At 52.8% G+C, this 14,605-nt stretch overlaps 1 protein-coding gene across 1 annotated transcript in view; it reads left to right on the top strand.

Moving 5' to 3' along the window:
* The window catches only part of LOC136627267 (zinc finger protein 304-like), a 218,256-nt gene that overhangs the window by 155,546 nt on the left and 48,105 nt on the right, over positions 1 to 14,605 (top strand). The window lies entirely within an intron of this gene.

Below are 14,605 nucleotides of genomic sequence, written 5' to 3'. Positions count from 1 at the left end.
CTCAGCACAGCGTTCAGCTGTCGCTAGCACAAGCGTTAGAGCAAAAGCGCAAATACACCACCACGCACCCGCACGCACAAGCTTTAAACGTGCACATTGCCAAATTAATCAGCCTGGAGATGCTGCCGTACAGGCTTGTGGAAAAGGAGGCTTTCAAAAACATGATGGAGGCAGTGGTCCCTCGGTACTCAATCCCCAGTTGCCACTATTTTTCCTGGTGTGCCGTCCACGCCCTACACCAGAACGTCTCCCGCAACATAAATCGTGCCCTCACCAATGCAATTACTGGGAAGGTCCATTTAACCACAGACGCGTGGACAAGTACAGGCGGGCAGGGCCACTATATCTCTGACGGCACACTGGGTGTACTTGGTGGAGGCTGGGACCGAGTCAGAGCCTGGGACCGCTCACGTCCTACCCACACCCTGAATAGCGGGTTCTATCTCGGTGCTGGTATCTACAGCATTTTATGCCACCTCCTCCAAACCCTCCTCCTCCTCCTCCGCCACGTCTACCTCTCAATTAAGAAGTGTGAGCACGTCACCAGCAGTCTGTAGCACGCAGCAGCACAGCGGTGGGAAAGCGACTGCAAGCCGTGCTGAAACTAATCAGCTTAGGTGACAAGAGGCACACGGCCCCCGAGCTGCTGCAGGGTCTGACAGAGCAGACCGATCTCTGGCTTTTGCCGCTGAGCCTCCAACCGGGCATGGACGTGTGTGACAACAGCCGTAACCTGGTGGCGGCTCTGCAGCTTGACAGCCTCACACATGTGCCATGCCTGACCCACATCTTCCATCTGGTGGTTCAGCGGTTTCTGAAAAACTATCCCTACTTGTCTGACCTGCTCGGCAAGGTGCGCCACGTGTGTGCACATTTCCACAAGTCCACCATGGACGCTGCCACCCTGAGGACCATGCAACGTTGGTTTCAGCTGCCAGAGCACTGATTGCTGTGCGACGTGCCCACACGCTGGAATTCTACGCTGCACATGTTGGCCAGGCTGTACAAGCAGCATAGAGCAATAGTGGAATACCAGCTGCAACATGGGAGTTGCAGTGGTAGTCAGCCTCCGCAATTCTTTACTGAGGAGTGTGCATGGATGCAGACATCTGCCAGGTCCTCGGAAACTTTGAGGAGTCTACCCAGATGGTGAGCGGCGATGCTGCAATCATTAGTGTTACCATCCCGCTGCTATGCCTGCTGAGAAGTTCGCTGCAAAGCATAAAGGCCGGCGCTTTGCGGTTGGAACAGGAGACGGGGGATGACAGTATGTCGCTTGATAGCCAGACCACCCTCATGTTTATATCTCAGAGTGTTTTGGAGGACAAGGAGGGGGAAGGGGAGGATGAGGAAAAGGAGGGGGAAGAGACAGCTGGCCACACTGCAGAGGGTACCCATGCTGCTTGCTTCTCATCTGTTCAGCGTGTATGGGCTGAAGAGGAGGAGGATCCTGAAAGTTATCTTCCTAGTGAGGACAGCGATGTGTTGCGTACTGGTACCTTGGCACACATGGCTGACTTCATGTTAGGCTGCCTTTCATGTGACCCTTGCGTTAGACGCCTTCTGGCCAACACGGATTACTGGGTGTACACCCTTCTCGACCCACGGTATAAGGAGAACCTTTCCACTCTCCTTCCTGAAGAGGAAAGGGGTACGAGAGTGATCCAATACCACAGGGCCCTGGTGGAAAAAGTGATGCTAAAGTTTCCATCTGACAGCGCTAGTGGCAGAAGACACAGTTCAGAGGGCCAAGCAGGGGAGGTGTTACCATACAGTGCGGCATGGGGTCCCGCGGTCGGCGCGCGTCACTCCGGCGTCGGCTCCAGCAGCCTGGAGCCCTGTGTCGAGGTCATCCCAGCAGCTTGGGTTGGCCAGTGGGCGGCGGCGTGGGCGTCGTGGGCGCCCGCCCGTAGGGTGCCGCCCGCACTCCTCTGTGCTTCTTATACAGCAGTGGGTGGAGTTGCCTCCTCCCACTCTCCGCCCCTGGGCGGAACCTTGTGGTTAAAAGACTGGCAGTGAACTGAGCTCATTGCCAGTTATTGGTTCTGCATGCACCTAGCCAGTCTGTCTGCGGGTCTCCTCAGTCAGTCCCTAGTTGTCGGTCAGCTCCCTCTGGTCCCCTGTTACTCAGTCTGTTTTAGTTGGTTCTGTTTGCCTCTAATCTAGTCTGGCCCAGTCAGCACTAGTTGCTATCCAGCACCCTGCCAGTTTGCCTGTGAGTTCCATCTCCAGCCTTGTCAGTTTTGTTGGTCTGATTCATCTGCCTCCGCTGTCGGCACTCTGTTCCCCCCATTAGGTAGGTTCCTGCTTGTCAGTCGCCAGGTCCCTAGCCAGGGCAGGGACCGCCGTCCAGTTGTCCGCCTGGGGTTAGCCAGGGCCGAGGCAAGTAGGCAGGGACAGTGGGGGTGCGGGAGATCAGGGCACCCCAACTGGCGCTCGGGGGGCAGAGTGCCGTAACATAATAACTGGCCCTTAAAATACTGTTTTTCTTTTCATGGCGGCGATCAGCGCCCTCGCAAACCAGCTGCAAGACCTGGTGCCGGTGATCCGGGATTTGTCAGCTCGCATGGTGGCCCAGGAGCAGTGGGCATTGTCGCAGGAGCAGAATGCCGTTACCAGTCCTGAACCCAAGTGCCCTCTTCCCGAGGTGTTCTCTGGGGAGAGGAACAAGTTTTTTGTTTTTCAACAGGCGTGTCGCCTGTTTTTTCGGATGCGTCCCCGCTCTTCCGGCTCGGAGGTCCAGAGGGTCGGGCTCATAATGTCCCTGCTGCGGGGCTCTGCCCAGACTTGGGCCTTTTCCATTCCCGAGGGTTCCCCCTCCCTGCATTCGGTGGACTCCTTTTTTCAGGAACTTGGGGGCATCTTCGATGAACCGGACAGAGTGGGGTTGGCGGTTTCTCGGTTGCTGGCGCTGCATCAGGGGTCGCTTTGTGTGGAGGATTATTGCTCCAATTTCAGACGCTATGCGGGTGATACTGCATGGAACGATAGTGCCCTGAAAGACGTTTTTATGCAAGGTCTCTCAGACGCGGTCAAAGAACTGTTGATCTCCCATCCCGTTCCCGGGTCCTTAAAGGAGGCTATGGAGTTAGCAGTGAAGGCAGATAGGAGGCTCAGGGCTGGGAAGCAAGATAGACCGACCCATAGAGTCAGGGAGGTCATTTGTCCTGTTCCCTCCCCGTCCGTACCAGTCTCTGTTCCCGAACCTATGGAACTGGACCCGCTGGACCCCAAGGAGCGACGCCGGATTCGGTTATTACATAATCTCTGTCTCTACTGCGGGAAAGCTGGACATCGGGTGATAACTTGCCCCTGGAGGCCTCAGCGTCCACAGTCTGAATCGGCAGAAAGACTTCCAGTCCTAGGCGACTGCAGGGAGGGTCGCCTAGGACCTCAGGTACGTCCTAGACTTCTGATACCCTGCCAGGTTAGATTCCGGAACTTCTCCCGCCTAGGGCAGGCGTTTATTGATTCCGGAGCAGCTGCTAACCTGATAAGCATGCGTCTCGTTGAGCCCCTGAGGGCTGAATTTGTGGCGCTGAAGACGCCAATTCGTTTTGCTAGCATTGATGCTACTCCTCTTGCTTCGGGCTTGGTTCGATGGAGGACCCCAGTGTTACAACTCATGGTGGGGGGTCGCCACTCGGAAGGTCTATCATTCCTGGTGATGGAGAAAATGTCGGTAGACATGGTACTAGGGATGCCGTGGCTGGCGTTGCACAACCCCCAATTCGATTGGGCCACTGGGGAGCTAACCCAGTGGGGGCCGTCCTGCCATAGCCATCGCGCTCCCCCTCCCCCCTGCTCAGTCGAACAGAAGGGGTACCGGTCCTCTGGAAATCGCAAAAGGAGGGGTCGCACGGGGTGCCATAAGTCTTTGTCGAAACCTGTTGTCTCTTCGGTGATGCCCACCTCCGGTCCCCCGCCGCCCACCCTGGTCTGTGATGAAGTTGAACACAAGGCCCAGGAGGTCCTGGATTCTTGCCGGGGTCCAGGAACCGTACAATATTTGGGGGCCCGGAAGAGTTTTTTGGAGTATGATAGCTCAGATGACAGTGATTTTAAAGTTAGAGATGCCTCAGATTTTGAAGGCAGCGTCATTGGTAGCGAGGATGGGTCAAAAGACAGTGGCGAATGGTTGGACATTGACTCGGAAGACGACCTGAAACATGACGATATGTCAACGGTTGGCCCTGAAGGAAATGGGGCAGCCACAGACTACCGAAGTCATGGACCTGAGGATCAGTCCATGGTGTCCGCTCAGGAGGGTCACATTCTCGGGTTGGTACAGCGTTTTCACAGCCTTTGCCTGGATAAGCCTGGTCGAGTTTCCGGGGGCCCGGAGGTCCCCCGTCAGAGGGGGGGTAATGTTACCATACAGTGCGGCATGGGGTCCCGCGGTCGGCGCGCGTCACTCCGGCGTCGGCTCCAGCAGCCTGGAGCCCTGTGTCGAGGTCATCCCAGCAGCTTGGGTTGGCCAGTGGGCGGCGGCGTGGGCGTCGTGGGCGCCCGCCCGTAGGGTGCCGCCCGCACTCCTCTGTGCTTCTTATACAGCAGTGGGTGGAGTTGCCTCCTCCCACTCTCCGCCCCTGGGCGGAACCTTGTGGTTAAAAGACTGGCAGTGAACTGAGCTCATTGCCAGTTATTGGTTCTGCATGCACCTAGCCAGTCTGTCTGCGGTTCTCCTCAGTCAGTCCCTAGTTGTCGGTCAGCTCCCTCTGGTCCCCTGTTACTCAGTCTGTTTTAGTTGGTTCTGTTTGCCTCTAATCTAGTCTGGCCCAGTCAGCACTAGTTGCTATCCAGCACCCTGCCAGTTTGCCTGTGAGTTCCATCTCCAGCCTTGTCAGTTTTGTTGGTCTGATTCATCTGCCTCCTCTGTCGGCACTCTGTTCCCCCCATTAGGTAGGTTCCTGCTTGTCAGTCGCCAGGTCCCTAGCCAGGGCAGGGACCGCCGTCCAGTTGTCCGCCTGGGGTTAGCCAGGGCCGAGGCAAGTAGGCAGGGACAGTGGGGGTGCGGGAGATCAGGGCACCCCAACTGGCGCTCGGGGGGCAGAGTGCCGTAACAGGAGGCGCAGGGATCAGGCAGCATGTCCAGTGCAGGCAAGTGAACACTCTACAAGGTCTTTGCCAGCTTTATGACTCCCCAGCAAGACTGTGTCACCACTTCCCAGTCAAGGCTGAGTCAGAGGGAGCACTGTAAAAAGATCGTGAGGGAGTATGTAGCCGATCGTACCACTATCCTCCGTGATGCCTCTGCTCCATACAACTATTGGGTGTCAAAGCTGGACACATAGCACGAGCTGTACGCCCTGGAGGTGCTGGCTTGCCCTGCCGCTAGCGTCTTGTCAGAGAGGGTGTTTATTGCAGCTGGGGAAATCACGGATAACCGTACCCGCCTGTCAACTGCCAGTGCCGACATGCTTACACTCATAAAGATGAACAAAGGCTGGATTTCCCCAGACTTCTCTTCTCCACCAGCAGAGAGCAGTGGAACCAAATGATTCTTTTCGCTGCAACCAAAGAGAAAAAAGCATTCTCTATCACCGGAAAAAAAGAGGGAATTAGCTTTGGCAATCACTCTCGGATATTACTCCTCCTCCTTTTACTCGTAAAACAGCATGTCATCACGCTGAACTGCCAATTTTTCTGCGGCCCAAAAGGCTCTGTTTATAATTTTTTTACAATTTTTCAAAGTTTCAAAAGTATTGATACTTTAACATAAACCAATTTTTTTTCACAGGGCTACCTCCAGGCTCTGTTACAAATTAAGCAACAGTGAGCTATATCTTTAAAAAATGTTTACGGGTTTCACCTGCCCTCGTGGTTGAGCAATTTTTCAGTGGTAGTCTTGTACTCTTGGTGCACCAATTTTTCTCGCCCTCACCTATACTGTTATCTAACTAATTTTCCCGGCCTGCGCCTGCACTCATGGTATACCAATGTTTCAGGGGTTCGCCTATACTCTTGCTAACAGAAATGTTACAGGGGTCTGCCTATACTTCTGCTACAGAAATGTTACAGGGGTCTGGCTATACTTTTGCTACTGGAATGTTACAGAGGTCTGTCTATACCTTTGCTACATAAATGTTAGTGGGGTCTGCCTATACCTTTGCTACAGGAATGTTAGTGGGGTCTGCCTATACTTCTGCTACAGAAATGTTACAGGGGTCCGCCTATACTTTTGCTACAGGAATGTTACAGGGGTCTGCCTATACTTCTGCTACAGGAATGTTACTGGGGTTTGCCTATATTGTGGGCGCACAAAGACTTCCCATCGCGGTGTTTTATCTATCTGGCACAAATACACTGACTGACTAGGGCAGAAATGTGGGCCGAGGACGAAGTCCTTGCCTTGGTGAAACTCTGATTTCTTCCTGTGTAATACCATCTTTGTGCACTGACACCAAAGGCAAGCCCAAGGAACTGAAAGACTTCCCATTGCGGTGTTGAGCTATCTGACACCTACAAAGAATGAAGTGTGTGGGGACACATGGATTTCCCATTGCTATCTAACTCGTGGCACCTTGGGTCACACAAGTGGAGGCTGGGACCGAGCCTGACTCAGGGCCCGCTCACATACTTCCCACACAGACTATTGCGTGTCCTACCTCGGTCATGGTTTCTTGGCCTTGTTATGCCACCTCCTCTTCCTGCTTGGGGTCATGGGATCAGCACTGGGCAGCATGTATTTTCTCTCGTGTTACAACAGTTATCTGAGACACTGGTTTGGGCCAAACAAAAGGAGCATTACTGATTTAATGAGACTTCACAGGTGTACTAGCATCGAAGTCTGGTTTATGCCCACAATTGCTGAGGGTGTGGGCAGAGGACGAAGTCCTGGGGGAAATGCAACTGCGCCAGGTTTGGCCCGTGGAACTTCTTCCTGGTTCATGCAGTCTTTGGAGCGATGAAAGCAACCGTAACTGATTTAATGAGACATTCACAGCTGTACTAGCATCGGAGTCCGCTTTATGCCAACGATTGCTGAGGGTGTGTGCAGAGGCCGAGGTCCTTGGTGGAGTGACAGTCTGCCATGTTTGGGCATTGCAATTGCGTCATGTTTAATACTCTCCTTGGGTTTCATGGGCTCACCTATGCTGTGGGTGCCCAAAGATTTCCCATTGCGGTGTTTTAGCTATCTGGCACAAAGTCACTGAATGACTTGGGTAGGGCACAGACGACTTACCTAGCGCGGTGTTCAGCTATCTGACACCTACACTATGGATTTCCCATAGTTATGTAACTCATGGCACCTTGGGTCACACAAGGTGGAGGCTGGGACAGAGCCTGACGCAGGGCCCGCTCACGTGATTCCCACACAGAGTATTGGGGATCCTACCTCGGTCATGGTTTCTCGGGCTTATTATGCCACCTCCTCCTTCTTGGGGTCTGGGGATCTGCGTTGTTCGGCATGTATTATCTCTCGTTCTACAAATTACCACAGTTATCTGAGATACAGGATTGGAGCGTTCACAGGAAGTGTTAGTTATTTCATGAGACTTTCACAGGGTCACCGTATACCGGTGGTGGCTACTTTTGTGACACCCCCTGCTTCAAACCAATCTTTGGTGTTAGTATGCGCTGCTGCATTGTGGAGATGTGTAGAAGTGCTGGACTGGCACCTGAGTCTCCTTTATGCCTACGTTTGTGGCTCCTGACAATTTTGTGACAGAGCTGGCACGGGATTGGAATGATGATCGTATGTCAATCTATCATCAATTCTCAACAGCATTGTGGGCTATCGCCCACACTTTCAAAACGGGTCGCTGCCTGGCCCTGCCAACCCTCTGCAGTGTGTGCCTCCGGTTCCTCCTCTTCGCAGACGCACTTAGAACTAGACATGAGGGTGGTGTGGCTATGAAGCATCGTGCGGGGGTTGGACAACATGTAACCTAGGAGAAGAGGCAGCGGTATCACCCACAGGCAGCGATTGTCCTTGGTTGAAGGTAGTGTGGTGCTTACCTAAGGTGTGCCTTGCTAATGAGGGTTTGTCCAAAGTAAAAATTGTTAGGTGGGCGACACCAGACTCTTGCCCCCATTTTCGCTTAGTAGTGGGACCTGGGAGCCTCAGATGCAGCCATGCATGCTGCCCCTGCCCTTCCCTATCTGTTTCTGTGGTGTTTCCATGACTTTCTGATGTTTTCCAGTGTTTGACAAGTCATAACTTCAATGGGGTTCATTCCGCAATGCGCGAAAGCTCGTTTTGAGTAAAGTTCGACTTGAGCACCCGAGCATTTTGGTGTTCGCTCATCTCTAATTATAACCAACAAAGATTTGTAAATTACATCAGAGATGCCTTACAGGGAATTGCTGACCAGCTAGGACCCAAGTAGGGATCGCTGTCTTGTGTGTATTAATTATCTTTATTGATGTTGCTTGCTGTATATACCCCTGTGTCCGGAGAACCTGTGAAACTACTGCTGCCAGTGCTGCTTCCACCATGAACGTGCTGAACGTGTCCTCAAAGAATGTGAACAAGCCTCACATGCCCTTGAAGCCTCTGACCCCTGTCTAGAACACACACTAGCCTTAGGGCCAGACCACCCTCCTTGGGATTACGAGTCAGTGACTACGGGGATCAACTGGCTAGCTGTGGTCCAGTCTCAAGGGCTGTGAAGAACCCGTGGTTGGCACGGAGAGCTTGCCTTGGTCAGCTCACAGGGCCTGCCTAGATTTGGGTTGCCGAGGAGGGTCCACCGGTGAGGACTGTGGGAAAGTGTAGGGACAGTTAGTGAAACGTGTGTGTGTGCGTGTGTGTGTGTAAGGTGAAGTGTCTATTTCACTTCCTGAGCCAGCAGAACGGAATGTGCCTGTCATCCATGATGACAGAAGCTCATGCAGGACCGGATATAAGATGACCTTAATTGGACCACCCAATCCCATGCTTTGATTCTCAATCACGTATTGCTTTTGGCATGCCCATAAAAGCCAGTTAGCCCACAATGTTATAAAAGATGCTATACGCCTACTTATAAAGCAGAGCTGAGGAAGACATTTTTACATTGACAGTCTGTCTCGGTGTCAAGTTCTTCTGTGCATGCACAATCTCTTAGGTTCAGGAAGGGTGCAAACATTCCTATTGATTACGCTGTGGACACCTTAGTGGATCCTAGACTGGAATTACCCACTTTTCACCTGGAAAGAACCTTAGTGAATTTACAGGGTTGTTACCTCCTCTAGCCCAATGACACCTTCTTGTATGAATCTCAAGCAATTAGAATATCCTGATCTCCTCAACCTCTGGCCAATGACACCTGTCACTCTAATCCCTTTGTCTTAGCTAACAAACCACTTAGAACATTAAGTCCGTGAAAAAAATAGCTTCTCTTGCAATCCACAATATTATAAGGGAGCTAAGATGACAAGCTTAGCCCATATTAGTACAATTATCCCAAGCAGTCCATTTCATTTCCTAGGAACCTTATACATTACAAAGGCTCTATTCTGAGACAGACAGAGAGACCCACTGTGGTCTGAGACTTATCTATCCCTCTCTGACCAACCGCAAAAACTCAAGACTCACCTTTACAAGGGATTGCTGCTGAACTCCTCTTCCGATAAGCCGTGGTTTCTCAGAGTTTGGGAGAGAGAACGAGGTGCCATAGAGAAGACACCAGGGGAATTCGTAACAATTCGCACAGCTTCTCCAGATGCATAAAGGAGAATTCACACAAGTCCTCCCAAGATGCTACAGAACTCCTGACTCTTCATCCCAATCTAACCTTACAGAATCAGATACCTGCGACTCGCACAAGGGAGATCTGTCACACATTTGGTGGCATTGCCCTTCCAGCAGTTAATCACAGAACACAAACAAAACGTGTGGTCCATCCTGTAACTTCTCACCCGAGGAGGTGTTGATCTGGACACCCTCAAGTCAGTTTAAGCCCTCCAAAATTATCTGCACACAACTCGGATTTCCACAGCATAACGTCTTATTCCACTTTGTTGGAAGGACAGTCTGACACCCACTGTAGCCCGATGAGAGATGAAGTATCTCAAACATCCCGTTAGGAGGAGATTGCTGCATGAGAATCAGCTGCGAGGGTTAATTGTTTGAAAATTTGGACCCCAGTGTTAAAATTCCTAGAGAAACAATCCGTATTACCAAATAGATAACTTCCGCCTCAGTGGGGCTTCCAACAACCTCTCATTGTTTCATGTTTGATTAACCCCTTAGCGACCAAACCTGTTCGCACCTTAATGACCAGGACAAATTTTGGAAATCTGACATTTGTCACTTTAACTCTGTAAAGGTTTTGCATACCTAAGTGATTGTGACAATGTTTTTGCACCACGTATTGCACTTCATTTAGATGGTTAAAACTAAGGATGAGCGAGTATACTCACTAAGGCACTACTCGTCCGAGTAATGTGCTTTAGACGAGTATCTCCCTGCTCGTCCATAAAGATTCGGGGACCGCCGCGGCTGACAGGCGAGTCGCGGCGGGGAGCAGGGGAGAGCGGGCGGGAGAGAGAGATCTCCCCTCCGTTCCTCCCTGCTCTCACCGCTCTGCGGTGGCCCCCGAATCCTGAAGGACGATCAGGGAGATACTCGTCTAAGGCCTCCCTCACACAGGGCGTTTGCAGAAACGCAGCGTTTTTCAACGCTGCGTTTGCTGCAGATTCCGCCCCGTTTCAGCAGCGATGGCATACTGTATGCCAGCGTTTTCAGCTCGGCTGAAAACGCAGCCAAGAATGCTGAAAAGAAAAAAAAAAGCAATACTCACCTAGCCGCTGCAGTCCGGGTCGCGGCCGCTGCTCTATACTGCTGATCCGGGCTTCCTCGGCACTCCCAAGTCTATTGCCAGAGGCCAGGTTTGAGAACCCCGGCTCCGGCAATAGAGTGCTGTGATTGGGCATCGAGCAAGCGCCGACAACCAATCACTGCCCTTCATTGACTGTCTCAGCCAATCAGCGCCGGCAAGCTCTGATTGACCGAGACAGTCAATAAAGGGATGTGATTGGGCATCGAGCAAGCGCCGACAACCAATCACAGCACTCTATTGCCGGAGCCGGGGTTCTCAAACCTGGCCTCTGGCAATAGACTTGGGAGTGCCGAGGAAGCCCGGATCAGCGGCAGAGAGCAGCGGCCGCGACCCGGACTGCAGCGGCTAGGTGAGTATTTACTTTCTTTTTTTCTACCTAGCCTAGCTGGGACTGATTTTCGGCGTAGGGCTTCTATTGCAAGCCCTCACCCCGAAAATCAGTGAGCGGTTAACGCTGCCAAAAACGCGGCACCAAGTGTTGCCGCGTTTTCAGCAGTGCTAAAACCGCTGCCCATTCATTTCAATGGGCGACGCAGGGCTGAAAACGGCCAAAATAGAACATGCATCGCTGTCAAAGCGCAGCGCTGGGAGGCCTGTGTGAGCAGCCCCATGGAAATGAATGGGAGTGTTGGACAGCGTTTAGCGCTGGGCTGAAAAGGCAGGGCTAACCGCTGTATAAAACGCCCCGTGTGAGGGAGGCCTAAGGCACATTACTCGGACGAGTAGTGCCTTAGCGAGTATACTCACTCATCCTTAGTTAAAACATACTGATAGAATTTGTGGATATTTATTAAAAGCACCAAAATTGGGAGTATTTTGAATAAAATTCACATTTTCAACTGAATTATGTCAAATATGTGCAAACATGCTGTACACACACACACATTATATATATACATATACACACACACATATATATATATATATATATATATATATATATATATATATATATAATATAATATAATTATATATATTTCCATCTGTTTACTTTATATTGGACACATTAGAAAAACAGTTTTTTTTTTAACCATTTAGGAGAAGTACAAATTCACCATTACTTACCATTTTGAGGAACACTTTGTTTCCCTGCGCCGAGCCACGATTGCAAAGGCTCACAGGTGTCAGAGTGATCGATACCCCCACAAATGACCCCATTTTAAAAACTGCACCCCTTATATATATTCACTGAGGGGGTCAGGAGGATTTGGACCCCTACGTTTTTTCAGCAGGTTATGCAATTTAGAGGAGAAAAATAAAATTTCATATTTTTGCAAATATGTCATTTTAAACACAGTGTTTTTTTTCTATAGTTTACATGAAAATGAGGATTTACACCCCAAATGCATCCCCGTGTGTCCTGTGCACAGAAACATCCCCATTGTAGCCCCAATCTGCTTACTGGACACATGGCTAGGCTGTGAGCCGGCTGTGACCCTGCGTACGGCCGCGTCCTGTACCGCACATACCTGCCTGCTCACACGGGCGCTCATGGTTGGTGCACCGTTATATCTACCCGCATTGTAATTTAGCGATGACCCTGATCCTCGCAGCCCGCACACAACGTAGTTGGTCTATTCCCCACTATGGAGCACAACGCAGAGCTCTGCAGTAAAATGCTGTGCTCTGTGAGTTGTGTGATCCAAGGCCGTTGATTGGTCCACGTATTACCGCGGCTCACATACAAGCACAATCCGTCATGTGAGACCGACCTAAGGTAGATGGCTACCAGGGACTGCTCCACAAGGCCACCGCTCAAGGCTCTCCATGGAGCAGGGAGATTTCACATTTCCGGGCCCCCACCCTTCTTGACTCCTGCGAATTTCACCGGGAACCACACACACGGCGCCCCCCCCCCGGTCACACCTCCCAGCACACGGCGCCCCCCCCCCCCCCCCCGGTCACACCTCCCAGCACACGGCGCCCCCCCCCCCCCCGCGGTCACACCTCCCAGCACACGGCGCCCCCCGCGGTCACACCTCCCAGCACACGGCGCCCCCCCCCCCCCCCGCGGTCACACCTCCCAGCACACGGCGCCCCCCCCCCCCCCCGGTCACACCTCCCAGCACACGGCGCCCCCCCCCCCCCCGGTCACACCTCCCAGCACACGGCGCCCCCCCCCCCCCCCGGTCACACCTCCCAGCACACGGCGCCCCCCCCCCCCCGGTCACACCTCCCAGCACACGGCGCCCCCCCCCCCCCCCCCAGCACACGGCGCCCCACCCCCCCCCGGTCACACCTCCCAGCACACGGCGCCCCCCCCCCGGTCACACCTCCCAGCACACGGCGCCCCCCCCCCCGGTCACACCTCCCAGCACACGGCGCCCCACCCCGGTCACACCTCCCAGCACACGGCTCCCCGGTCACACCTCCCAGCACACGGCGCCCCCCCAGTCACACCTCCCAGCGCTTAGCTATCTTTGACAGCCAGGTGCAAGGAGATTATATATTTGCCTGGGCTCTCCAGCCTTCCGTACATGCGCAGAAGCCACGGCAGGTTATTCCGGACAGAGGAAGAAAAATCCTGGGGGGTGAAGCATCGGGACCCTACGACCAGCAGGGGGCAGCATTCCCACAGAGGAAGAGAAATCCTGGGAGTGAAGCATCGAGACCCTCCGACCAGCAGGGGGCAGCATTCCTACAGAGAAAGAGAAATCCTGGTGGGTGAAGCATCAGGACCCTCTGACCAGCAGAGGGCAGCATTCCCACAGAGGAAGAGAAATGCTGGGGGGTGAAGCATCGGGACCCTCAATCCCAGCAGCATCTTTTCTCTCCACAGAACTATATTATGGTAAACTCCTCCTCTTCCTATCATGTGACCATAATACCATGTGACTTCCTGCCCTCAGACCTCTTAGCAGTCCCTCCATTCTAGCAGCCTCTTTTCTGTCCACAGAACATTATGGTAAACTCCTCCTCTTCCTATCATGTGGCCACAATACCATGTGACTTTCTGCCCTCCGACCTCCTAGCAGTCCCTCCATTCTAGCAGTCTCTTTTCTCTCCACAGAACTACATTGTAGTAGGCTTCTCCTCTTCCCGTCATGTGACCATTAGACCATGTGACTTCCTGTCCTCAGACCTCCTAGCAGCCCCTCCATTCTAGCATCTCCCAGCTGAGGTCAGTAAATTGGTTATATGTTTAGGATTACTTAGTCCCAGTTCCCGGAAGGTTCCGGCAGCAGTACAGAGTCTCTGGCTGTAGTAACATGTCAGTGCTGGCAGTCCGGCCCCCCATGACACCGCTGCATTGGGGACATTATTGGTGTGGAGATGATGTAAAGCTGATGGGTGGCCAGCAGAGGGCAGTATTGTGCCCAGCGAGGGCCCCGCCCCTCAGCCCCCTGTAATGGGACGGAGTAAGCTGCTGGGCTTTGGGCGTATTAAAGGGGTTGTCCCGCGGCAGCAGGTGGGGTTATACACTTCTGTATGGCCATATTAATGCACTTTGTAATGTACATCGTGCATTAATTATGAGCTATACAGAAGTTATTCACTTACCTGCTCCATTGCTGGCGTCCTCGTCTCCATGGTGCCGTCTAATTTCAGCGTCTAATCGCCCGATTAGACGCGCTTGCACAGATGGGTCTTCTCCCTTCTCTTGGGTCTCGGTACGAGCTGCGTTCTGGCTCCGCCCCTTCTACGCATCATCGTGTAGCTCCGCCCCGTCATGTGTGCCGATTCCAGCCAATCAGGGGGCTGCAATCGGCAATGGACCGCACAGAGCCCACGGTGCACCATGGGAGAAGACCCGCGGTGCATCGTGGGTGAAGATCCCGGCGGCCATCTTGGTAAGGTAAGTAAGAAGTCGCCGCAGAGCGGGGATTCGGGTAAGT

This window comes from Eleutherodactylus coqui, chromosome 5, assembly GCF_035609145.1.
Source record: "Eleutherodactylus coqui strain aEleCoq1 chromosome 5, aEleCoq1.hap1, whole genome shotgun sequence".
NCBI lineage: Eukaryota > Metazoa > Chordata > Amphibia > Anura > Eleutherodactylidae > Eleutherodactylus > Eleutherodactylus coqui.
The sequence above is the reverse complement of the archived record's forward strand: the minus strand, read 5'-3'. Positions and strand labels throughout refer to the sequence as shown.